This window comes from Hemitrygon akajei, chromosome 32 (genome assembly GCF_048418815.1).
Source record: "Hemitrygon akajei chromosome 32, sHemAka1.3, whole genome shotgun sequence".
Lineage (NCBI taxonomy): Eukaryota > Metazoa > Chordata > Chondrichthyes > Myliobatiformes > Dasyatidae > Hemitrygon > Hemitrygon akajei.
Window position 1 is genome coordinate 516,196 of NC_133155.1, and position 25,051 is coordinate 541,246.

The 25,051-nt window shown below is 40.1% G+C and overlaps 1 protein-coding gene and 1 non-coding gene across 9 annotated transcripts in view; one reads left to right on the top strand and one right to left on the bottom strand.

Annotated features, from left to right (window-relative positions):
• The window catches only part of hivep3b (HIVEP zinc finger 3b), a 696,153-nt gene that overhangs the window by 100,664 nt on the left and 570,438 nt on the right, over positions 1 to 25,051 (top strand). For 6 of the 8 annotated variants that reach the window (XM_073034359.1, XM_073034361.1, XM_073034353.1 and 3 more), the window contains exon 1: positions 9,258 to 9,512. The exons of 1 other annotated variant lie outside the window; for it this stretch is intronic. The gene's annotated coding sequence lies outside the window, so the exon portion shown is untranslated. Of the gene's footprint in view, positions 1 to 9,257; positions 9,513 to 10,019; positions 10,040 to 25,051 lie in introns of those variants that run through there. One more of the 8 variants, XM_073034357.1, reaches the window with a different exon arrangement.
• LOC140719840 (U6atac minor spliceosomal RNA) lies at positions 5,576 to 5,698 on the bottom strand. Its single transcript, XR_012097024.1, has one exon. It is a non-coding gene; the product is annotated as a U6atac minor spliceosomal RNA (small nuclear RNA).

Sequence of the window (25,051 nt, forward strand, 5' to 3'; positions counted from 1 at the left end):
TCTGCCTATCTCCAGAGCCATACAATCTTGGATCTCCAAAGATGAGTGAAACTCTTAGGCCACACCCTCGGCATGTCGAATAACGGTCAGTCGTGAAACCATGAGAGCGGGTCTCATTCCCACAAAGAACCAAAGTCAGCTTGTAACTTCAGGTCAGGGTCTTCAAAGAAACCCTGAAAGGGAAAAATAGAGATATTAAATATAGAAATAGAGCTGTTTCTGAAGATGTAAGGAAAGGAGTCACCATTAGGTGCCATTGACTCTCCTAAACTCACTCCTAAGGGATAATTTCACTCAACTTCACTTGCTCCATCATTGAACTGTTCCCACAACCTATGGACTCATTTTCAAAGAATCTTTATCTCATGTTTTTGATATTATTGCTTATTTATTTATTATTATTTCTTTCTTTTTGTATTTGCACAGTTTGTTGTCTTTTGCACACTGGTTGAACATCCAAGTTGGTGTGGTCTTTCATGAATGTATTGTGATTATTATTCTATTATGGATTTATTGAGTATGCCCGCAAGATAATGAATCTCAGGGTTGAATATGGTGACATATATGTACTTTGATAATAAATTTACTTTGAACTTCAGAGCCTCCGTATCAGATGGTGATGCAATCAGTCAGAATAATTTCCTTGGTACATCTGAAGGAAGTTGCCAATCTTTGGTGACATACCATATCTTTTCAAACTCATGTAATTATTAGCCGCCTTCTACCTCACAACTATCAGACTCTTGAATAGAAGGGGACCTGCACTCACTTGTTCTATCATTGAAATGTTCCTGCAACCAATGGTCTCACTTTAAGGAATCTTTATCTTATTATCTCAAGTTCTCATTATTTGTTGCTATTTATTTATTGATGTCTTCTGCATTCTGGTTAATCTTTAATTGATCCTGTTAATGTTACTGTTCTGTTGATTTGCTGAATATGCCTGCAGGAAAATGAATCTGAGGGTTTTATATGGTGACATATACAATAGGTACTTTGATAATAAAGTTCACTTTGAACATGGACCTATGAGGAGAACTTGTTTCAAACAACCATGATTTTGATCACCTTAATAATATATAAACACAAGAGATTCTGCAGATGCTAGAAATCTTAGCAACAAAATGATGGAGGAACTTATCAAGTCGGGCAGCATCTGTGAAGGGGAATCAGCAGTTAACATTAACCATGGGCCTCAACATATTACAACAACTTGCCCTTAACACAGTAAAATAGCCCAAGGTGCTTTACAGGTGTGTCTTCAAACAAAATTTGATACTGTATCATAAATGGACTGAATAAATAAGGTGTTGTTGAAGGGTCACAAATGTTACGTAGAAGATATAAGAAGTATAGTGACATGTAAATTTGGTAATGGAATTCCAGAGTTTGGGCCCAGGCAGTTGAATGTATTCAAAATCAGAGTCAGGTTTATTAGTCAGGAAATTTGTTTGTGGCAGCAGTACAGTAAAGGTAAACAAGGTGGGACAGCAGAAACCTGATTGGACAAGGACTAACAAATCAGGAGGGATGGATGATGGGTGTATGAATACCACAGGCATCATCCTTGATGCAGTTTATCATTGAAACGTCGGTTAAAATAAATACCTGTACCTGGCTGGAAATCCGAAAAGAGTTTATTGTTTATTCAAAAAATATATAAATATGTACACACAGTATTACTGAAATAACATTCCTCCCTGCTTAGCTATAAACCTAACTGAAAATAGAATGCATCACAATTTAAGCACACAATACTGTATAATACGACTACTACATAGACTTCCATAGCATAGTAAATTATAAATTGTCCCATTCAGGTGTCAAGATTTAATTGCTATGGAGACTTTCTTACTTTTGTGGGATACTGATTTTCCTGTCAAAGGCAATAACTCTGCACAGCAGGTGAAACTTGTGGCTGTGAAATGATGTTGGTTCTGGGGCCTCCTCCATAGTGGTAGTAGGAGTTAACTCTGGAACTGCAGGAAGTGGTTCTGACAGTTCTGGATACCTTGCTTCTGGTTATATTGGCATCCCGAACAGTGATGCAAACTTTACTGGATGATGTGGATCATAATGTGTGAGTAAAATGTCTGACATCACATTTCCTTTATCTTTTAGAAAGCCATCTCACACTGCTTTGTCCATTGCCATACTTTCTGATTTGTAGTAATGAGTTCAAGGGGGTGCAGCACAGTAGCCAGGTTTGGCAGGAACCTGTTACAGTAATTGACAAATCCTAAAAAGGACCACAACTGTGACATGTCCTTTTGCCTTGGGGCATCCACCATGCTTGAATTTTCTCAGCACACTTGTATAATCCTTGTACATCAATTTTGTGACCACACAAAGTGATGTTTGGTTTAAAGAATTCACATTTGTCGCACCATGTTCTGAGCCCATAAACTTATAATCTTTTTAACACTGTCTTGAGATTTTGGATCATTGTTACCAGTAACAATTATGTCATTCAGGTAACACTGAGTGTCCAGACAGCCTTGCAGCACCTGATCCATAGCTTTCTGCAGAGTGCAGGTGCTATCCAAATAAGTCTATAATAGTGATAAAGCCCTGTGTGAGTGTTAATGGTGAGAAACACTTCGGACTCTTGTTCCATCCCCATCTGTAGTTCAGTCTCAGCCAAACCCACTTTGCTGAAGTGTTTCCCTCCTGAAAGATTTATTACAATATCCTTTATTCTGGGCAGCGGGTATTGATCTACTTTCAGTATTGAGTTGAGTTCCGTTGGTGTTACCCTTGGAAAGGGTTTCTTCAGGCTCCATTTGAACTAACTCACTGGCTTGGCTGTGGCATTTTCTTTTAACACTATCTTACCCTTGATATGTTTGAGTTCATCCTAACCCTTGAACATTGCTGTGGTATCATCCAGTTGCTTTCAGGAGATGTGGCATGCAAATGGTGGATGGATCTTCAATCAGGTTGTAACTGTCTCAGTCACTCAAGACTCCACAATGCTGACCTTCCTGTGTTTTTTTTTTACCATATACAAGCCCAGTGTGGCTTGTTGGTTGATGTATTTCACTGTTCTAAATGTCATTCCCACAGAAATTATCTTTTCTCCAGTGTAAGTTGGTAGTTGGATATCTGCAGGCTTCAGTTCAGCATCTTAGAAATGCCTATTCAAAGTCATTTTGTGATATAACTGAAACAGCTGAGCCTATGTCCAATTTTATTTTAATTAATTTACTGTTCACTTATGGTGAAAGCCATATTCCATGTCTCTTGTTAGTTTCCACATTGTAAATCTCAAGGCTCCTCAGTCCTGTGTCACTCTTACCATTATCATATTTTTCATCAACAACAAGGAGATTAGTACTCTTTTGGAAACTCAACGACTTTTAAAAAATCTTTTTCTCTTCCCTGTACAGTCCATTTATTTTTGTCTAACCAACATGCTCTTTGTATATGTCCTACTTTGTTGCATTTTCTGCAAGTTTCACCTTTAATCCTGTATTGATCTGGTGTATGTTGAGCGCCTGCCACAACACTAACATAATTTGTTTAGCCAGGCCAGTTTCAGTTTAGATGTTGCAATTTTATTCACACTCACTTTCATTCCTGACTGCAATTCATTTGTGCCTCTGTCTGTGTAATGTTTCCATTGATGTAACTATTTCAACTGCTCTTTTAAATACAAGTTGTGCTTTAGTTAGGAGCCATTTTTGAATGCTTTCTTGTAAGATACCACAAACCAAACAATCTCTCAGTGCATCACTAAGCCCATCCCTGGATTGACAATGCTCAGACAATCTCTTCAATTCAGCCATATACACTGAAATGGACTTCCTTTCCTTTGGATTCTGCTTATGAAACCTAAACATTCTTCAATCAACAATGGATTTATTCTAATTGTTCCTGCATTCACAATATCATCAAAGCTCATTTTGGCTGGTGTGGTTGGAGCAGTCAAACTTCTAAGCAAACTGTATGCCTTTAAACCCAATGCACTGAGCAAAACTGGTACTTGTTTCTCATTTGCTTCAAAATACTGGTCAATTTGCTCAGTGCATAAGCCTGTTTGTTTTCTGCCCTTTTTTAAAATGTGAATGTCTTCTTCTATTGCAAAGAAAGCATGCTGCACTATTTTTTAACTTGAAAGTCTCCTTGCACTTCAGCAGGTTGGTAGTCATCTTGGGTTCATTGATAACTTCCTTGTCACCACTGTTGTATTTTAGACAATAGACAATAGACAATACACAATAGGTGCAGAAGTAGACCATTCGGCCCTTTGAGCCTGCACCGCCATTCTGAGATCATGACTGATCATCTACTATCAATACTGGGTTCCTGCCTTGTCCCCATATCCCTTGATTCCCCTATCCATAAGATACCTATCTAGCTCCTTCTTGAAAGCATCCAGAGAATTGGCCTCCACTGCCTTCCGAGGCAGTGCATTCCAGACCCCCACAACTCTCTGGGAGAAGAAGTTTTTCCTTAACTCTGTCCTAAATGACCTACCCCTTATTCTCAAACCATGCCCTCTGGTACTGGACTCTCCCAGCATCTGGAACATATTTCCTGCCTCTATCTTGTCCAATTCCTTAATAATCTTATATGTTTCAATCAGATCCCCTCTCAATCTCCCCAATTCCAGCATGTACAAGCCCTGTCTCTCTAACCTCTCTGCGTAAGACAGTCCGGACATCCCAGGAATTAACCTCGTGAATCTACGCTGCACTTCCTCTAAAGCCAGGATGTCCTTCCTTAACCCTGGAGACCAAAACTGTACACAATACTCCAGGTGTGGTCTCACCAAGGCCCTGTACAAATGCAAAAGAATTTCCTTGCTCTTGTACTCAATCCCCTTTGTAATAAAGGCCAACATTCCATTAGCCTTCTTCACTGCCTGCTGCACTTGCTCATTCACCTTCAGTGACTGATGAACAAGGACTCCTAGATCCCTTTGTATTTCTCTCTTACCTAACTCTACACCATTCAGATAATAATCTGCCTTCCTGTTCTTACTCCCAAAGTGGATAATCTCACATTTATTCACATTAAAAGTCATCTGCCAAGTATCTGCCCACTCACTCAGCCTATCCAAATCACCCTGAATTCCCCTAACATCCTCATCACATGTCACACTGCCACCCAGCTTAGTATCATCAGCAAACTTGCTGATGTTATTCTCAATGCCTTCATCTAAATCGTTGATGTAAATCGTAAACAGCTGTGGTCCCAATACCGAGCCCTGTAGCACCCCACTAGTCACCACCTGCCATTCCGAGAAACACCCATTCACCGTTACCTTTTGCTTTCTATCTGCCAACCAGTTTTCTATCCATGTCAATATCTTCCCCCCAATGCCATGATCTCTGATTTTACCCATCAATCTCCTATGTGGGACCTTATCAAATTTTGTAACTCCAAAAGATAAAACTAATTTGAAAGAAAAACACAGAGTCCAGAATGCAAGTCTAACATCATTTATATTTTAAACCAAGTGTGCATGTATGACATGGTGATGTAATGATGTGTGCCATTCACGTTCTTTGCACATATAACCAAAATGAGTTATTTAGACAATGTATACTCAAATATTACTGAAATATTAAATACACAACAGTTAGATGCCACTAAGTAGATGGCAATGTCTTAACTGTCTGTGTGTTGTAAGGCCATTAGGAAGTCTTTCATCCTTAGTGGAGTGCTGTTCTTCTCTCCTTTCATACAGCACATTGTAGTAATGCAAGGAAGGCATGTCCCAGATAGTGAGGGTCTTTCATAAGGCTATAAGACGTAGAAACAGAATTAGACTATTTGGCCCATCGAGTCTGTGCCATTTCATTATGGCTAATCCGTTTTCCCTCTCAACATCCATGATAGAATGTTTATTGTAGCTTGCTGTCTGTTTATGGATATAGTTGCAAAACAGCACAAAAGGAGCTCATCCATCAGTTGTGCAAGTTGCAGCTCTTCGGAAGGGTGATCCAATTATCCTCACTCTATAGCCACGTAGATGTTTTCATTTCAAGTGTATAATTGGTTTTAGAATCCCCACTTCATATTCACAGACTGTGGACTCTAATACATTAATTTTAACTTTATTTGCTACTGTTACTTTAACAAAAATGCTGCATGTATGCAAAGCATTGGAGTTTCCATTATCCACAACCCCATTTCAATTATATAACAGTCATAGAACACAGAACAGGACAGCAGAGGTACAGGTCCTTCGACCATCTGCCTATGCCTATCCTGATATCAAACTAAACTAATCCTATCTGTCTGCACAAGGTTCATATCCCTCCATTCCTGTCTGTCCATGTGTCTATGCAAATATTTCTTGTGCATTGCCTTCATGCTTGCTTTACCATCGCCCCGGTTACATATTCCAGATATCTACCATTCTCGGTGTAAAAAAAATCCTTGGGTATCTTCTATAAACTTTCCTCTTCTCCCCTTCACCATTAAAGCTTTGCTAATAATGTTGCTTCATTATACAACTACTTCTCTAAATTTGTAATTTGACCCAACTGCTTTAGTAACCTTCTTTCACCTTTCCCAGTCTGACAAAAGTTCAAAGTAAATTTATTATCCAAGTATGTATATATATCACCTTATTGATTTTCATTTTCTTGTGGGCATTCATAGAACAAAAAAGTACAATAAAGACTGACTGACAAACAACCAATGAGCAAAAGAAAACAAACTGTGGAAATACAAAAAAATGAACTAATAAGTAAATAAATAATACTGAGAACATGAGCTGTTGAGTTTTTGAAAGTGAGTCTATAGCTTGTGGAATCATTTCAGTGTTGAGGTGAGTGAAGTTACAGGAGCCTGATAGTTGAAGGATAATAACTTCCTAAACCTAAGACTCCTGCCCGAGGGCCAATACTGATCCTGGCTGAAAAAACACTCTGGAAAATTACAACACTTGTAATTATCACCTTCAGCAAGACCAAAAATGTATATAATAATTAAGTGTCTAAAATACATGAAATAAAAGCATATTTGTGATTGTTTTGGAATTTGAATTGAATTGGTTTGTGATTGTAACATGAAGTGAGATACAGTGATTGGTGGTTTAGTGGACGATGATTAACTGGGAAAGTGATCACAGGAATGGCAGGTGGAATTTAGCTCAGACTGATGGAAAGTGATGTATTGTAGGAAGTTAAACCAGTGCAGGACATACACAAGTAAGAGAAGGATCTTAGGGAGTATTGTTTGACAGGGAGACCCAAGAATGCACAAGTGTGTAGTTCTCTTAAGGCAATGAAACAGATAGGATAGTGAAGAAGAAGTATGGTGTGCTTGTTTTCCTTGATTGGGTCATTGAGTACAAGAGGTGGGATGTCATGTTCCTGTTGTCCAAGTCATTTGTGAGACTGCACCTGAAAAAACGTGTGCAATTCTGGTTATTTTGGAATAGGATAGATGTGATTAAGTTAGGGAGGATGCAGAAATGTTCACAAGGATGTTGCTGGGATTGGAGGTATGAGGAGAGACTGGACAGTTTTCCCTGGAGTGAAGGAGGCTATGGAGTGACCTTAGAAAGGTTTATAAAATAATGAGACATATAACCATATAACAATTACATCATGGAAACAAGCCATCTCGGCCCTTCTAGTCCGTACCGAACGCTTACTCTCACCTAGTCCCACCAACCTGCACTCAACCCATAACACTCCATCCCTTTCCTGTCCATATACTATTCCAATTTTACTTTAAATGACAATATTGACCCTGCCTCTACCACTTCTACTGGAAGCTCATTCCACACAGCTACCACTCTCAGAGTAAAGAAATTCCCCCTCGTGTTACCCCTAAACTGTTGCCCCCTAACTCTCAACTCATGTCCTCTTGTTTGAATCTCCCCTACTCTTAATGGAAAAAGCCTATCCACATCAACTCTATCTATCCCCCTCATAATTTTAAATACCTCTATCAAGTCCCCCCCTCAACCTTCTACGCTCCAAAGAATAAAGACATGTAGATAAGGGGAATGGAGAGTCCCTTTCCCAGAGTAGGGAAGCCTAAAACTAGAGGGGAAAGAAGGGAAAAATTCCATGGGGATCTGAGGAGCTCATTTTCACACATAGAATGGTGGGTATGTGGGATGGATTGTGGGAGGAAATGGTAGAGGCAAGTGCAATTAAAACATTTAAATGATATCTGGATGGGACATTTGGGTTAGGGTTAGATTTGGAGGGATTAGGGCCAAATACAGGCAAATAGGACTAACTCATGAAGGTAGTTTGGTTGGCATGGGTGAGGTGGACTGAAGGGCCTCTCATAATATGGCATTGCCCCATCACTCTATAAAGTGCAGAGGAAAAAAATAACCAATTTTAGTTTGGAAGGAAGATCTGCATTTATGCAGTGCCTTTCCTAAACCTAAGCATCCCAAAGTACATTCCAGTCAGTGAAATACATTTTGTAATGCTGTCAGTAATGCAGGAAATCCAGCAGCCACATTGGGTACAGCAAGATCACACACACAGCAATGCCAATGAGACAATAACATCAGTTCCAATAATGTTGGTTGAGAAATAAGTATTGGTCAAAACATTGGGGGGGGGGAAGTGGGGGAAAGTCCCAAACTTCTCTGAAATACTGATGTCTTTTTCAAAGGACTGAGAAAATACAGTCTGTGTCTAAATTGAAAATAAGGCAGCACCTGCATTGTAGAGCCCCCTCGGTACTAAAGGGTTAAACTCACTTGGTAAAATAACTCTTTCTTAGCATTGCAGTGCTGCTGAATGCAGTGACAGTAGAGTAGAAAGGCAGGATATTGTGTGTGTGTTCCATGCTATACCCAAGTGTGGCCAGTATTGCTGTGTACCTGCCCAACTATACATTGGTCAGCTTATTTCTCTGCCTTTAATAAGGCTTGAATCGTTGTGAAGTGACTGGTGGCAGTGACCCATTCTCTCCGCATATAACTCCTCCTCCTTCTCCCTTGTACTCACACACAGACATCCTATTGAGAAAAAAAGGGAGCTGAACTCTGACCCATATCTCCTGACACCCTTAAAGAGCGCAAACCCAGTGACGTCCTACCAACCCCCCCTTTTTTCTGCTTTGGCTAGCTGCAAGAAAAAGCAGGAAACACGCCTGTTCCAGTGCAATGCTCTCAACCAGCCCTGTGTGTGTGTGTGTGTGAGAGAGAGAGAGAGAGAGAGAAACAGACAGTCAGACAGAGGGGTTAGGAGCTGAACTCCTTCTGCAGTGTGCTTGCTAAGCTGAGCCTGTCGCGGCAGCATTGTGAAGAAGCCAAGACCGATGTTGTATTTCCATTGACATTTCCTGCTCCAGGCGCCAGCCAATACGCTTTTAGCTGTGCCGGAGCGACGACAAATGAAATATGATAATTTGGTGCTTGATAGCCATAGAGAGAAGCACAGCACTGTTGCGATGCTTTCCCTGACAGGGCCATGCAGATGGGGTTCCTTCTCAATGAATGTCAGAATGCAGGGGTGCTGAGGTACAGTACCTCTGGGACAGTCCATCACTCACTCAGAACAGAGGACACTGTTATCCAGGTGAGTTGTGAGGGGGTGGGGGTTGTATCTGGTGTGTGTGTGTGTGTGTGTGTGTGTGTGTGTGTGTGTGTGTGTGTGTGTGTGTGTGTGTGTGTGTGTGTGTGTGTGTGTGTGTGTGTGTGTGTGTGTGTGTGTGTGTGTGTGTGTGTTCGCAATGTGTTGCTGGATATTTTTATGTCTATAGATGCTTTACAGGGAATATCCCTGCCAATGTTCCATTTCCACTCAGTGTCTTCGCTGTATTTATGATGAATGATTTCAGCTTTCAAAAAACAATTTCAATCCTTCCTGCCACCATCACCAAGTCCCCCCCACCGTTCTTTCTCCTTGCCCAAGCTGATATTAATGAATCAATTCCACTATTTCACTACACTTATACCACCGCGCCCCCCACTGCTTCCATTCACCCTCACCTCCTTCACCCAGCAAAAAAAAATGAAATCAAATATTTTCTCCAGTCCACTGCTTCCCTCTGAAGGCAGGTGCCTGCAGGAGGTGGCGGAAGACGTTCTAACACTGTGCAGCTGGTAAGATATTGCAGGGGGAGAGAGACAGAGCAACAGAGGGAAGAGGATGAGGGGGGTAAGAAGAGGGATTAGTCCTTAACCAAGAATCAGAATGCATTGAAATCCACGTCTGACTGTGTGGAATAAAATGAATGTTTTTTGCTGTTAGCTTCCTGCCTTTGGATTTCTTGTTGCCTTGAGACCGAGTTCAGGCACTATAGTGTATGATTGGGAGTACGGGCTCAGGCACCTGAAAACCACTCCAGAGGCCTTGAGTGAGCCTCAGAGCAACAACAGAGCAGGGAAAGGGGCAATGAATATAAATTTGCTTTATTGTAACCCTTAAGGTACCAGTCCATAGTGTGGTACCATAGCAACACATCACTCACTGCACAGTGTAGGCCAGTAATCATTAATTTAATAGGATGATGATGACATCATTGCACAAGCCTGCAGTTTTATTTTTAAGAATGAAAATAATAGTAATTTTTTAATGGAGAAATATATATTTCCACACATACATTTATATAACTTGCTTGTTGGAAATCTTGAGCTAATGGATTCCTTATGGAAGAAAGTAATCATATTTTTAAAAAAATTCTGAAGTAAAATGTGATTATTGTTTTTATATAATGATCATATTTGTCTTCCCTTTTACGAACCTTAAGTCAGAGGCTGGCTGAAAGCAATTGGGGCCCTCTTGGAAAATCGCCACTTGTGCACATTTCAGGCATGTGTTGACAAGAGATAGGTTGTCAGCAGGTGGGTGTGTAACCTGCTGGAGAGGCTTAAACTGATGGCGGTATTCATTGAGGTGGACGCAGTGATGCATTTTCCATTTGTGAGGGAAACAAGTGGGCCAGCAAGTTAAGATGGTCACCTGTAAATGATGAAAATACACAGAGAATGAGTAAAATTAGATGCATGCTACCACAGAGCAAGAACATAGTAATGTTTGAAGGGAACTTAGGTGTGGAAGAATGGATGAATGAAGAAGAGTGGGAGGAGGTAGGTATGGGTAACTTGGTCGTCTTGTCTGAAAACGTTGATTCCAGGCATTTGTTATAGAAATAATTACTGCATCCGAATGATACATGAGACAGTTGATAATCAGAAATCAGGTGAGTGAGCTTTTGATTTCCTGCTTCCTTGTTTGACCCACAGTTTGATGATACTTCCCATGAAAGTCTTGCTGACTCATTATTGGATGAGCTCTCTCTGTGATAATCAATCGCTTTCTATGCTCTGAGCTTGCCGTAGAGAACCTTCCATGCCTATCTTTAATCTCATTGATCTATTCACTCACTCCTTTTTTGTTACCAACCCTGGACATCTCTTTTATTCTTCCATTTTCCTCACTCAAATGGTTTCAGTTTCTGGTTGAGTATTGTGTTGTGAAGGGAACAAGAAAGTTTAAATCTGTCCAAAATTGAATAGTTTGTTGTCCTTGCTATCCATGGGATTCTCAGCAGTCTTCCTAACCCCATATTTCAATGCTTGGGCCTCTTCTCCTCTCTCCTTTCCTTAGCACTGTTGCTTTCCATGACACTTACCCTGTCTCTCTCTGTGTCTGTGTCTCTGTTTGTCTATTTCTCTCCCCTTCTCTCTCTACTCCACATCTGACCCCCTCTCTCTGTCTCTCTCATGCGCGCGCGCGCGCACAAACACACACAATGTGGGAATCAGTGACTGATGTTGGTCTTCTCTCTTTCTTGCATATATAATCTTTAATCTTTCAGCCTATGTTTCTTACTGCAGTCAGAACATAATAGGAATAATGGAGGACCATCAACACCTTAAACCCATCACAAATTCAATTTGATTATGCCTGATTGTTGGACTTAATTCCATCTTCCTGTTTGTTCCCTGTAATGCTGTCATACAAAAATGTAATTATGTTATTTTTTGAACATACTGAATATCTCAGAATCGGTGGTGCTCCAAACTGAAAATTTCAAAGATTCTCAAGAGAGAGAAAAAATGCCTTCTCATCACAGCCTCCCTTTACTCTGAGAAAATACATCTTGGTTCCACACTCTTCCACCTATGGAAAACAACCAAGCAAAATCTACACTGACAAACCCATTCAAAGTTTTAGATATTTCAGGAAGATGACTCTTTATTTTTCTAAACTCCAAATATTTTGACCTGATTTGCACTATCCCATCAAAGCAGAACAAATGGCCTTGTGATATTCTTTCTAACAAAGAGTGGTGATGTATAAAAAAGAAATCTCTGACAAACTCAGCCTTATATTTATACATTCTCATGTGTCTCATTATATCCACTCCCCACCTCCTCCTCTTCAGATTACCTAGGCTAAGTGTTTATTTAGTGTTTTTTAAACAAATTAAGCTAGATAAAACAATCTCCAGGAAATTCCTGTCCAGAATCTTAGTGCAGTTTACCTTAACTTCGTTGAGGTAAGGTCACCTTAAAAATTTACTGTTTGACTGGAATCTTAATTGTACATTGCTACAGACAAGTATGTACACCTCCTGAATCACAATGCAATTGATGAAGCCCATTACCCTTCACTCCCTTCACCCGACATCTACCTCTTTCCCCAAGTATTCTACTGTTGAAGTCTTTTCCAGATAGTGTGTGGATGTATGCAGAATCTAAGTCTGCTGTCTTTTGAAAAGATGCAGTTGTTCCTGGGCTAATAAGTGCAAGCTGGACTATATTTACTTCCATTGATGATTATTGAGTGAACCCTTGCTTCATATCTGAGTCAGAGGTTTGGTGTAACATGAATGGCAGTGGATTTCTCCCAGGTTTAATAATGGTTCTATATGATGGAGAATGGTCATAGAAAAATTCTTCCTTCAGCTGTACTTTGATTTGAAACAAAAACCTGCACAAAATTTTACTTACACACATAAAATGCTGGAGGAACTTAATTGGACAGGCATCATCTATGGAGAGGATTGCAAAGTTGACATTTTGGGCTGATCAGGACTGTTTTATGTCCCTTCTGAACTCAAAACTTTGTTTCCTGATTGTGTACTATTCCACAGAGTAACCATGAGCCAGTATCCCTGTGCACGGAGACAAGAGTTGTATGGCACAAAACAGGCTCTGAGACTATGCTGAACATCAAACACCAGTCTGTTTCTTTAATTCCCTTCACACTCTTATCAGTTCTTTCCAGCTTTTAGTCACCCCCACACTAGCTAATGAATCCATCAACCCACATGTCATTGGGTTGTGGGAGGAGACTAACCAACCACGAGGAGACTCATATGATCATGATAGAATGTGTAAACTCCATGATTGAATCCAGGTACCACCCTTAGTACCTTGGAGACACAAGAGAATGCAGATGGGAAAACAAGCAAGAAGCTGGAGGAATTCAGTGAAGTCTATTATACATACAGTTGATATATGACCAGTGGATGTTGCTGGATGGACAATGAATGTGGGTGGATGGACAATGCATGTTGATGCATGGACAATGGATGTTGATGTATGGCTCTCTAATTTGTGTATTTCAGTCTAGATGAGCAGTATCAATCTCAAATGTCAACTGTCCACTTCCCTCCACAGATGCTGCCCAAAACTCTGAATTTCTTCAGATTCTTGTTTGTTATCTTAATTACCTTCCTGCTGGTCTTTCCAACCTGTGGTTCCCCAGGGAATTTATACCCAGTCCTGACTGGAAAGTTTCCTGACTAAAGGGGGCTTTGTTTCAAGCAGGAATAGGGCTAGCACTTCTTTTGTTTCTTGACCTTATCCCTGATCCCATGTCACCCTCCCTTCATGTAACTGAATAATGAAAGCTGCTCCGCTTCAATCCTGCTTGCATTCAGTGCAGACTTCAGACCAAGCTGAATATTCCAGCTCCTCCAAACTGGAAATGCATATTGTTCAGAGTAGATGCTATTATATTTTTGTTATAAGAGAGTTATGGATTCTCAGAAATGTGAGCACTGTTAAGCTGCAGAAAGTGGCACAGGCAAGAGACACTGAATGGCCTAGTTCTGTTCCCAATTATTGTAGGTTCTTATGGATTGGAGATTGTGCTGAGCTGTAAGGGGACAATTCCAGGACAATAGAAACTCTAAACAAGAAGATTAGATTGGACAATGAAGCCGTTTTGGTCATACACTATTCCAGTACTCTCTGCCCAGCTTGTCTTCAGTGGTTAGGAAAACGTTGGAGTCCATTATTAAGGATGAGGTTTCTGGGTACTTGGAAGTACATGATAAAACAGGATTTCCTTGAGGGGAAACCTTGCCTGACAGATCTTTTGGAATTCTTTGAGGAAATAGCAGGCAGGATAGACAAAGGAGAGACAGTGGATATTCTTTACTTGGATTTTCAGAAAGACTTTGACAAGGTGCTGCATATGAAGCTACTTAACAAGTTAAGAGCCCATGATATTACAGGAAAAATACTAGCATGGATAGAAGATTGGCTGTCTGGTAGGAGGCAAAGATTGGTTATAAAGAGAGCTTTCTCTGATTCGTTACTGGTGTTCCACATGGGTTGGTTTTGGGACCACTGCTTTTCACATTATATGTCATTGATTTGGATGTTGAAATTGATGGCTTTGTGGCTAAGTTTGTGGACAAGACAAAGGTAGGTGGAGGTGCAGGTAGTATTGAGGAAGCAGGGCGTCTGCTGGAGGATTTAGACGGGAGAATAGCAATAGAGTGTTGGAAAGTGTATGGTGAGGTACTTTGGTAGAAGGAATAAAGACATAGCCTATTTTATAAATGGAGAAAATATTCAAAAATCAGTGGTTCAAAGGATTCCCTAAAGGTTAATTTGCAGGTTGAGTCAGCGGTAAGGAAGGCAAATGCAATGTTGCCATTCATTTCAAGAGGACTAGAATATAAAAGTAAGGGTGTAATGCCAAAAATTTCTAAGGCATTAGTCAGACTGTGCATGGAGTATTGGAAGCAGTTTTGGGGCCTTTATCTAAGAAAAGATTTGCTGGCATTGGAGACGGCCCAGAGGAGGTTTACAAGAATGATTCTGGGAATGAAAGGGTTAACACACGAGGAGTGTTTAATACCCCGGGTCTGTATTCACTGGAGTTTAGAAGAATGAAAGGCCTAGATAGGATGTTTCCTATAGTGCGGGTGTCTACAGAGGGCACAGCCTCAGACTAGAGGAACTTCCATTTAGAACAGAGACAAAGAGGAATTTCTTTAGCCAGAGGATGGTGAATCCGTGAAATTCATTGCGACAGACATCTGTAGAGCTCAAGTAATTGGGTATTTTTAAATGTGGCGGTTGATAGGTTCCTGATTTGTCAGGGTGTCAAAGGTTATTGGGACAATGCAGTAGAATGGGGCTGAGAGGGATAATAAATCAGCCAGGGCAGAGTGGACTTGATGAGCGGAATGGTTGAATTCTGCTGCTATGTCTTATGGTCATCTGAAGAAACACTGAAGAGCTTGTGACAATAAGTGGAAACTGTGACTTAGGGAAAGGGGAGATCAGTGACCAAAGAATGCCACCCTAAACAGGCAGTACTGTACATCTGCAAGCACTATCAGGCAACTCCTTGCCCACTGTTTCTGGTGAGTAGGGAGCATCGTTTCAGATCTTCTCATCCTGCTTGACTACTGAGTCAACTGCTCTACCTTGCAGAACACTGCTTTATATATTTTAAGCATTTAAGTAAACATCTTAAAATTGAATCCAACTATTGCACAGCTGAACTATGCTATGAATCCGAGAAATGCTTTGGTTTAACATTAAACTCTATGTTTAATCATCATTATGTGGTCATTAATTCGTTTGAGATGCCCCTATTATTTGTGACCACGTAATCTACAGCAGTCTTTTCCAACTTTTCTTTTAGCCCAACACCCCCTAAAGTACCTTTATGGTTGCCAATGCCCCTTTTAGATACAATATATTTTCTGGTACCCCCATAGTGTAAAAACAAGTCTGCCATATGCTAACCTGAGAAAAATGATTCTGTTTTAATTTCCTATTACTCCTTAAACCTAGCTTACACAGTACCTGTGTGCTGTACAGCAGCTTTGATATAAATGTGATCCTTGAACTTGATGGTTTTTAGAAAATGTTGAAATATCTGGTTCAAATTGTGACAGCAAAATCTTTAAGTTCCCCTGTGTAACAATGTCTGAGTGGTTTCTGTTTTTTCTGAGTATGTGGTACACTGCACTGAAACCTCTTTCAACAAGGTAGTAGGATGGAAATACAATGAAGAGCAATTTGGCTCTTCTCCAAAGACCAGGAAACTTCATTAGACTATGTAGCCACATACCACAAAAGTTGACATTTATGAAAAAGCACTTTTGCTTCTTCAACATTTTGAATTTTGATAATTTCTTCTTGCAAGCTCTCCTTCTGTTCTTACACCTTGCAAAAAAATGGGCTAATTTGCCCAGTACAGAATTTCCAAATCCTTGATTTGATTCTGAAAATCCTTCTTCAGTGATTGCAGGTATAAGCAGTACTCTTGCAAATCACTGTCTGTGAAAGAGAATGGCATATTTCACATGCAGGGTAACAATGAGAACATTCTTCTCCCAATGTTTTGCTTATATATTTACAATTTTCCAATAAAAGTTGTCACTGCACTTTTTGCCTGGATTAAATTGAAATTCAATTTCATATTTAGTTTCATATTTAGAATGTTCATTTTGTCAGACAGACCGGCTAGGTATGCCACATCTCCATGTAGAAGTTCAATCTTGTTTCCCAAGCTCTTGTAGACTTTGAGAAAAAAATTCAACCACAGTGTCAAAAGGATCAAAGAAATGTTTTAAGCAACATTTTTAAACTGCCAACGCACTTTGGTATGAAGAAGCAAGCGTTCAGACTCTTCATTGTTATCTTGGCATAATTGGCAAGATGTTCTGATATTTAATGGATGAGCTTTAATTTTGTTGATAGCAATTATTTACACGAGTCATGCTTGAAAAAAGTAGCTGGCTGAGGTTTTTGGCTGTGAGATATTGATGATGAATTACACAATGGATTGCAAACAGACTTGGAATTTCTTTCTTCATAAGTGCCACTAAATCAGCATGGCGACCTGTCATATATGCTGCTCCATCTGTTGAACAATAAATCATGATCCTAATCGGAAAACTTTAATCCTGAATATATATTTTGAGTTCATCATAGATTGATGCTCCATTGATATTTATTTTTAAATTTTTACAAAAGTGAAGCTCTTCATAAACTTTACTATTTTTGATAAACTATACATATGTCATTAGTGATGCCTTGTTGTCTGAGTAATACCATAATTAACCTTTTAAGGGTGTCTTTTATGGAAGTGTTCCTGCAACCTCGATGATTTCATGGCTTCATTAGACAGCACAGTAGTATAAATAAGACACATGGGGTGTCACTGATCTGACAGGAATGGAATAAAACCATGCTCCAGGTATGTAACATTGTATTGATGCACTTTCAGTAGTTTCTGATTCTTAGCAGAGTTAAAATTCAAGCCGTCACTGCCTTTGAACTCATAGAGATCATGGTGTATGGGTTTATCCATCATTAATGGGGCTTTGAATATCTCAATAGGAATCCTTGGACTTGGTAGGTTCACTGATTGGCTCTATTTCACTGTTTGGTTCCAGCTAGCACTGTATCATTGTGTGACCTGTTTTCCATAGATCTGAGAGGAAGTTGAGAGGGTGTACTTGACTTACCAGCTGTTAAATTGCATGAAGTTGTTCCATGTTTCAAGGGAAACTGGTTGCTCATTTATGTATCCCCAATAATGTCTGTTTGGTTGGTAAGGTCAGATGAAATTGCTGAGTTTCAGACACTTTGTGACGAGTGCTCTCCACCTGCAGAGCTATGGTTCTTTCTGTGTTCCAGTACCTCATCCTTTTCTTTTGGAAATGCATGCTTTACTAATGTACGGTCAGGTCTTTGCCTCAAGTTAGGGTGCTGCTTACCTCCTCCCCCCAAGAATCTTCAACATCCCTGACAACTTAAATTTCCCTTAACTCCCCCTTAGGACATGTGATCGCTCCCATTGGGAATTAATGCTGTACGGTTTTCCAAAGGAATTTGCATTTTTGTCTAACAACCATACTTTTTTACACCATAGTATAGGAATTCATTGTGTGTCTATATTACATGCTTGTGTTGTACAATCTGCGTTGTGAAGTATTGCCACCTTTTCTCTTTAATGTAAAATGGTTTCTTAGTTTTACAGTTAATATGATCTCATTTGCTTGATGTCACCTAGGATATTCATCTAGCTCGCAGCACTCACTATAATTATATCATGGGCTGTGATTATTAAACGGGTTGTGTGATAATTGCGAAGTGTACAAATGCTGGACTCAGATCCCTTGGCCAGAACAGTGTGATGTGTTATTATTATATGCTGTGATTTGCCATATGTTGTAGCTTGAATAATGTGATACTGTGCTGAAGTATTTGTTCAGGTATGGTGCTTGAGATAATATAACCGCTGTCTGTATGAGATCAGCACTCCTTTGTGTTTGGGATTTTGACATACAGTATCTGTGTTATCAGTGCAATATACATTCATGACAACGGCTGTAGTATTTAAGTGCGGCCCTGAACATGGTGCACTATTATATTTGTGTTTATTTGTTGTCATTAAGACCCTACCATAAGTTGGAGAAGTTGCAGTTTACAGTGACAAACATTCAGTGGCCATTTTGTGAGGTATCTCTTATACCTAATAAAGTGGCCATTGAGTGTACGTTGGTGGTCTTCTGCTACTGTAGACCATCCGCTTCACTTTGATACATTGTGCATTCAGATATGCTCTACTGAGGTTGGACGTGCTGTGCTGTAGTTACTGTTGCCTTCCTGTCAGCTTATACCAGTCTGGCCATTCTGCTCTGACTTAGGCCATAAGATATAGGAGCATAATTAGGCCATTTGGCCCATTGAGTCTGCTCTGCCATTCCATTATGTATGATTTATTATCCCTCTCAACACCATTCTCCTGCCTTCCCAACAGTTTGATGCCCTGATTAATCAAGAACGTATCAACTTCCTCCTTAAACATACCCAGTGACTTCACCAGCACAGCTCTCTGTGGCAATGAATTCCACAGATTCACCACCCTGCGGCTAAAGAAATTCTTTCTTATCTCTGCAACACACACACAATGCTGGAGGAGCTCTACACCTATGGAAAACAGTACAGGTGGCGTTTCAAGCCAAAATGTGTGCTGCTGAGGGGTCTTGGTCCAAAATGCCAAATGTATTCTTTTCCATAGATGCTGCCTGGCCTGCTGAGTTCCTCCAGCATCTTGTGTGTGTTGCTTGGATTCCCAGTATCTACAGATTTTTTTCTCCTCCTCATCTCTGTTTTAAATAGATTCCCCTCTGGTCCTAAACTCCACCACTATAGGAGATATCCTCTCCCCATCCACTCTATCTATGCCTTTCATTATTTAGTAGAGTTCAATGAGATTCCCACTTATTCTTCTAAACTCCAATGAATACAAAGGTTCAGAGGTTATTTTTATTATCAAAGTATGTACATAGAGTACAACTCTGAGATTCCTCTTCTCCAGATAGCAACAAAACAGAAAAAAAAACATGTAGATTGTTGAAAGAGAAGACATCAACCCACCTGCACAAAAAAGAAAAAGGACCAAAAATTCACAAACCCCAAAATCCCAACTCCCACCCTTTGACTGAAAATAACAGATTGTCTGCATGGAAAATGACAGCTAGAACATCAAACCCAAACCCCTCCCTCACAAAAAAATTATATATTGCCCACACAGACCCAGAGCCATTTAACACTCCTCACATGTCAACCCTTTCATTCCTGGGATCATTCTCATCATTCTCATGATCCTCCTCTGGACCTGCTCCAATGCCAGCACATCTTTTCATAGATAAGGTGCCTAAAAATGCTCATAATACTCCAAGTAAGTTCTGAACTATATAAATCCCCAGCATTATATTCTTGCTTTTATATTCTAGTCCTCTCAAAATGAATGCTAACATTGCATTTGCCTTCCTTACCACAGACTCAGCCTGCAAGTTAAACTTTAAGGAATCCTGCATGATTGTCTCCCTATTAAGAAAATAGTCCACATCTTTATTCCTTCTACCAAAATGCATGACTATGCACTTCCCTACACTATTTCATCTGCCTCTTCTTTGCCCATTCTCCCAATCTGTCTAAATCATTCTGCAGGCACCCTACTTCCTCAACACTACCTGCCCATCCACCTGTCTTTGTATCATCTGCAAACTTCGCCACAAAGCCATCAATTCCTTCATCCAAATCAAAGACGTAAAATGTGAAAATAAGCGGACCCAACACCAACTCTGTAGTCACTGGAAGCCAACCAGAAAAGACCCCCTCTATTCCCACTCTGCCTCCTGCCAGTCAGCCAACTTTCTGTACATGTTAGTATCTTTCCTGTAATACCCTGGGTTCTTAACTTGTTAGTCTCATGTGTGGCAACTTGTCAAAGGCCTTCTGAAAATCTAAATAAACAACATCCACTGACGCACCTTTGCCTATCCTGCCCACTATTTCCTCAAAGAATCACAGCAGATTTCTCAGGCAAGATTTCCCCATAAGGAAACTATGCTGACTTTGGCCTATTTTATCGTGTGCCTCCAAGTACCCTGAAAACTCATCCTTAATATTAGACTCCAACATCTTTTCAACCACTGAAGTCAGGCTAACTGGCCCATAATTTTCTTTCTTCTGTCTCCCTCCCTTCTTGAAAGGTGGTCTCATATTTGCAATTTCCTCACCTTCTGACCATTCCAAAAATTACTGATTCTTAAAAAAGGATTACTAATCCCTCCACAATCTCTCCGGCTATCTCTTTCAGAACCATCTGGTCCAGGTGACTTATCTACCTTCAGACTTTTTAGCATCCCATGCACCTTCTCATTAGTAATAGCAACAAGACTCACTTCTGCACCCTGACACTTTCCCATTTCTGACATTCTGCTAGAGACTTCCACAGTGAAGACCAATCCAAAATACTTAACAATTTTGTCTGCTACTTTTGTACCCCAATAACTACCTCTCCAGCACTATTTTTGAATGGTCTAATGTCTAGTTTCATTTCTCTTTAACTCTTTATATACATGAAAAAAATTTTGTGACCTCTATTATATTATTGGCTAGCTTACATTATTATTTAATCTTTTCTCTCTTTCTGGCTTTTTAGTTGCCTCCTGTTGGTTTTTAAAAGCTTCCCAATTCTCTAACTTCCCACTAACCTTTGCTATATTTTATGTCCTCTCTTGCTTTTATGTTGTCATTGACTTATTTTGTCAGCCATGGTTACTTCATCCTCACTTTAGAAAACTTCTTCATCTTCGTGTTGTAACTTTCCTGGACTTTCGTAATTGCTCCCAGAAATGCCAGCCATTACTGTTCTGCCGTCATCCTGCTAGTGTCCCCTTCCAACCAACTTTGGCCAGCTCCTCTTTCATGCCTCTGTAATTCTGTTTACTCTACTATAATACTGATACATCTAATTTTAGCTTCTCCTTCTCAAACTGCAGGGTGGATTATGATCACTGCCTCCTGAGATATCCTTTAACTTCAGCTGCCTAATCAAATATGGGTCATTATGTGATGCCCAATCCAGAATTGCGTTCTGCTAGTGGGGTCAGCCAGAAGTTGCTCTAAAAAGCCATCTCATGAGCATTATACAAATTTCCTCTCTTGGAATCCAGCACCAACCTGCTTTTCTACCTGCATATTGGTATCCCCCATGACTGTCACAACTTTTGATTATCACAACATCCTTTTTTACATGTTTTTTTTATATTCCATTCTAATTTGTAGTCCACATCCTGACTACTGTTCAGAGGCTGATATATAACTCCCATCAGGGTCTTTTTACTCTTGCAGTTTCTTAACTCTGCTCACAAGGATTCTATATCTTCCAATCCTATGTCACCTCTTTTTAAGGATTTTATTTCATTTTTTACCAACAGAGCCACCCTAGACTCTTGGACCCCCTCCCAGTCCTTTCAATACAATACGTATTCTTGGATATTAAGCTCCCATCTATAATCTTCTTTCAACCACGGCTCAGTAATGCCAATAACATCATACCTGTTGATCTCTAACTGCACTATAATTTCATCTACTTTATTCCATGCTTCCCATCCCCCTGAAGAATTCCCAGCAGCTCTAGCAAACCTGCCAGGGCGCAGATGTAATGCATCCATTTTGTATAGGTCATACCTTCCCCACAAGAGTTCCCAATGATCCAGACATCTGAAATACTGTCCTCTGCACCAAACCCTAAGCCATGCATTCATTTGCTGAATCATCCTATTATTATGCTCACTGGCACATGGCACAGGCAACAATCCAGAGATAACTACCCTAGAGGTTCTGCTTTGCAACTTTCTACTTAGCTCTCTGTATTCCTTCTTCAGGTTCTCCTCCCTTTTCCTACCTATGTTGTTGGTACCATAATGTACTAAGACTTCTGATTGTTCACCACCCCCCTTTTGAATGCTGTGGACCTGATCTGAGGCATCCCTAATCCTGGCACCTGGGAGGTAACCTACTATCTGGGTGTCTTTTTCACACCCACAGAATCTGCTGTCTGCTCCTCTAATTATGGAAACCCCTGTCACTACTGCACTCCCCCTATCTTCTGAGCCACAGAGATAGACTCAGAGTTACTCGCTGTGGCTTCTCCTTGGTAGGTTGCCTCCCATAACTGTATCCATAGCAATATACCTATTATTGAGAGTAATGGCCTCAAGGGTATTCTGTACTGGCTGCCTATTCCCTTTCCCTCTCCTGATAGTAACCCAGGTACCATCTCTTGCATCTTGGAGGTTCATTCCTCTCTGTAGCTCCTATCTATCACCCCCTCATTTTCCCTTATGAGCTGGTTATCCAGCTGTAGCTCCAGTTCCTTAACACAGTCTCCAAGGAGCCGCAGCTCAGTGCACTTCGTGCAGTCAGGGAGACAGGATGTATTTCATTATCAAGGCATTTTCACCCACAGTACTGCCACTCTCTGGATGGTTTTTTTTGTTACTTGCATCATTCTCTGTAAACTCTGGAGACTTATGTGTGAAAATCTCAGGAGATCAGCAGTGTCTGAGATACTCAAAGGACCCTGTTTGGCACCAACAATCATTCCGTGGTCAAAGTCACTAAGATCACATTTCTTCTCCATTGTGATGTTTGGTTTGGACAACTACTGAACCTCTTGTCTATGCGTGCATAAAGCCATTTGATTGGCTGGCTAGATATTTGCATTAATAAGGTATACAGGTGTATCTAATTAACAGGACACTGAGGGTATTTACATTATTAATGCTTGAGTGGTGATATATCTAAGCAATATGCGATGTGTTCTCTATGATATACAGTATATGTACAGTCTACATCGGTGGTTCCCAACCTTTTCTATGTCCCACACCCCTAGGAAATATTTGATTAATGTTTGCACCCCCTACAAAAGTAATATCACATTTGAAGATGAAGAAGTCTAATTTCTAATTTTTGACCACAAATTGAACCACATACAATACTCCGGGTGAACAAATTGAACTTAAAAAAATAAGCTTTTAACTCAGTGCATAAAATGAAAATATAAATTGAGCAATCAGATTCTAATTTATTCAGAAAAAATTGTAAACAGTAAAATCAATCCCAATTGTGAATATAAAATTCAATGACTTCTTTGCTCCTGCTTCTCATTCATGATTTTGTCAAAATGTGGAACTTTCTTGCTGACTGTGATCCGCAGGTCTGCCTGTGGATTCAGGCGATTCCTAGATTTTGTCTTGATTGACAAAAAAGGACTGAATCCAGATTCACACAAGTATATTGTTGCAAATGGAATGAGGACATGGAGTGCTTTTCCACCAAGTCTTGGGAACATATCCAGTGCTGCACACCAAAACTCCAAAGTCTTGCTTTCAAATTGCATTTCAAGAGCTCGATTTGTCCGCAAATCAATAAGGTCTTCCTTCAGCTCTTCATCATCTGACATCTTCTCCAAATTGTAGGAATATGGATTCATGATCCATTCTTCTGAAATCTTCAGGTCTCTAGCAGCAAAATATCCATCAAACGATTCTGACAGCATTTCCAAATGAGCCACAATTTCTTCACGCACAGTAGGAGTTATGGATCCAGCATCATCAACCATCTCTTCTAGTGAAGGAAAATTTGAGAGACTGCCTCTTTCGATCCTTCAACACCAAAGACGTAACTTTTCTTTGAAGGCATTCAACTTTTCACAAGCCTTCAACATGTTTATCCCTTTTCCTTGAAGAGAAACATTTAGATCATTCATATGAGTGAAGACGTCTGCTAAGTAAGTCAGCATTTGGGCGAATTCTTGTGATTCCATTGCCCCAAACAGATCACATTCACGCTCCTCCAGAAAAACTTTGATTTCTTCCCGCAGTTCAAAGAAGCGGGTTAAAGCTTGTCCTTGTGACAACCAACAAACTTCTGTGTGGAAAAGCAAAACTGAATGCTCACTTCCCAGATCCTCACAAAATGGTTTGAAGATGCGATAGTTCAAAGCACGCCCCTTGATCCAGTTGATGATCTTCACACAATTATCAAGGACTTTCTTCAAATTTGGAGGCAATGTTTTTGATGCCAAAGCATGCCGATGAAGAAAACAATGGGTAACTTGCAAGTCTGGAATCTCCTTTTTCATCAATGCAGAAAAGCTAGATTTATTTCCAAGCATTGCAGGTGCCACGTCAGTGCACACAGAACCAATGATTTTGATATCTAAATCATGTTTGGCAAAGAAGTCTTTCACCAGCTGCGTCACATCCTTTGCAGTTGTGTTTGTTTTCAGATCTTTACAAAACAGGAGATCTTCCTTCACAGCACCATCATTGACATACCTCACTAATGTGATGAGTTGACTAGAACTGGAGACGTCAGTTGACTCATCCAACTGAATAGAGATTTTAAGAAGACTAGCTCTGACATCTGAGAGGACTTGGTCCAAAATATCTTCACTCAAATCACTGATTCGGTTGTGAATGACATTATTTGATAGGGACACCTGTTCAAATTTTTTTCTTGCTTCTTTGCCCAGGATAATTG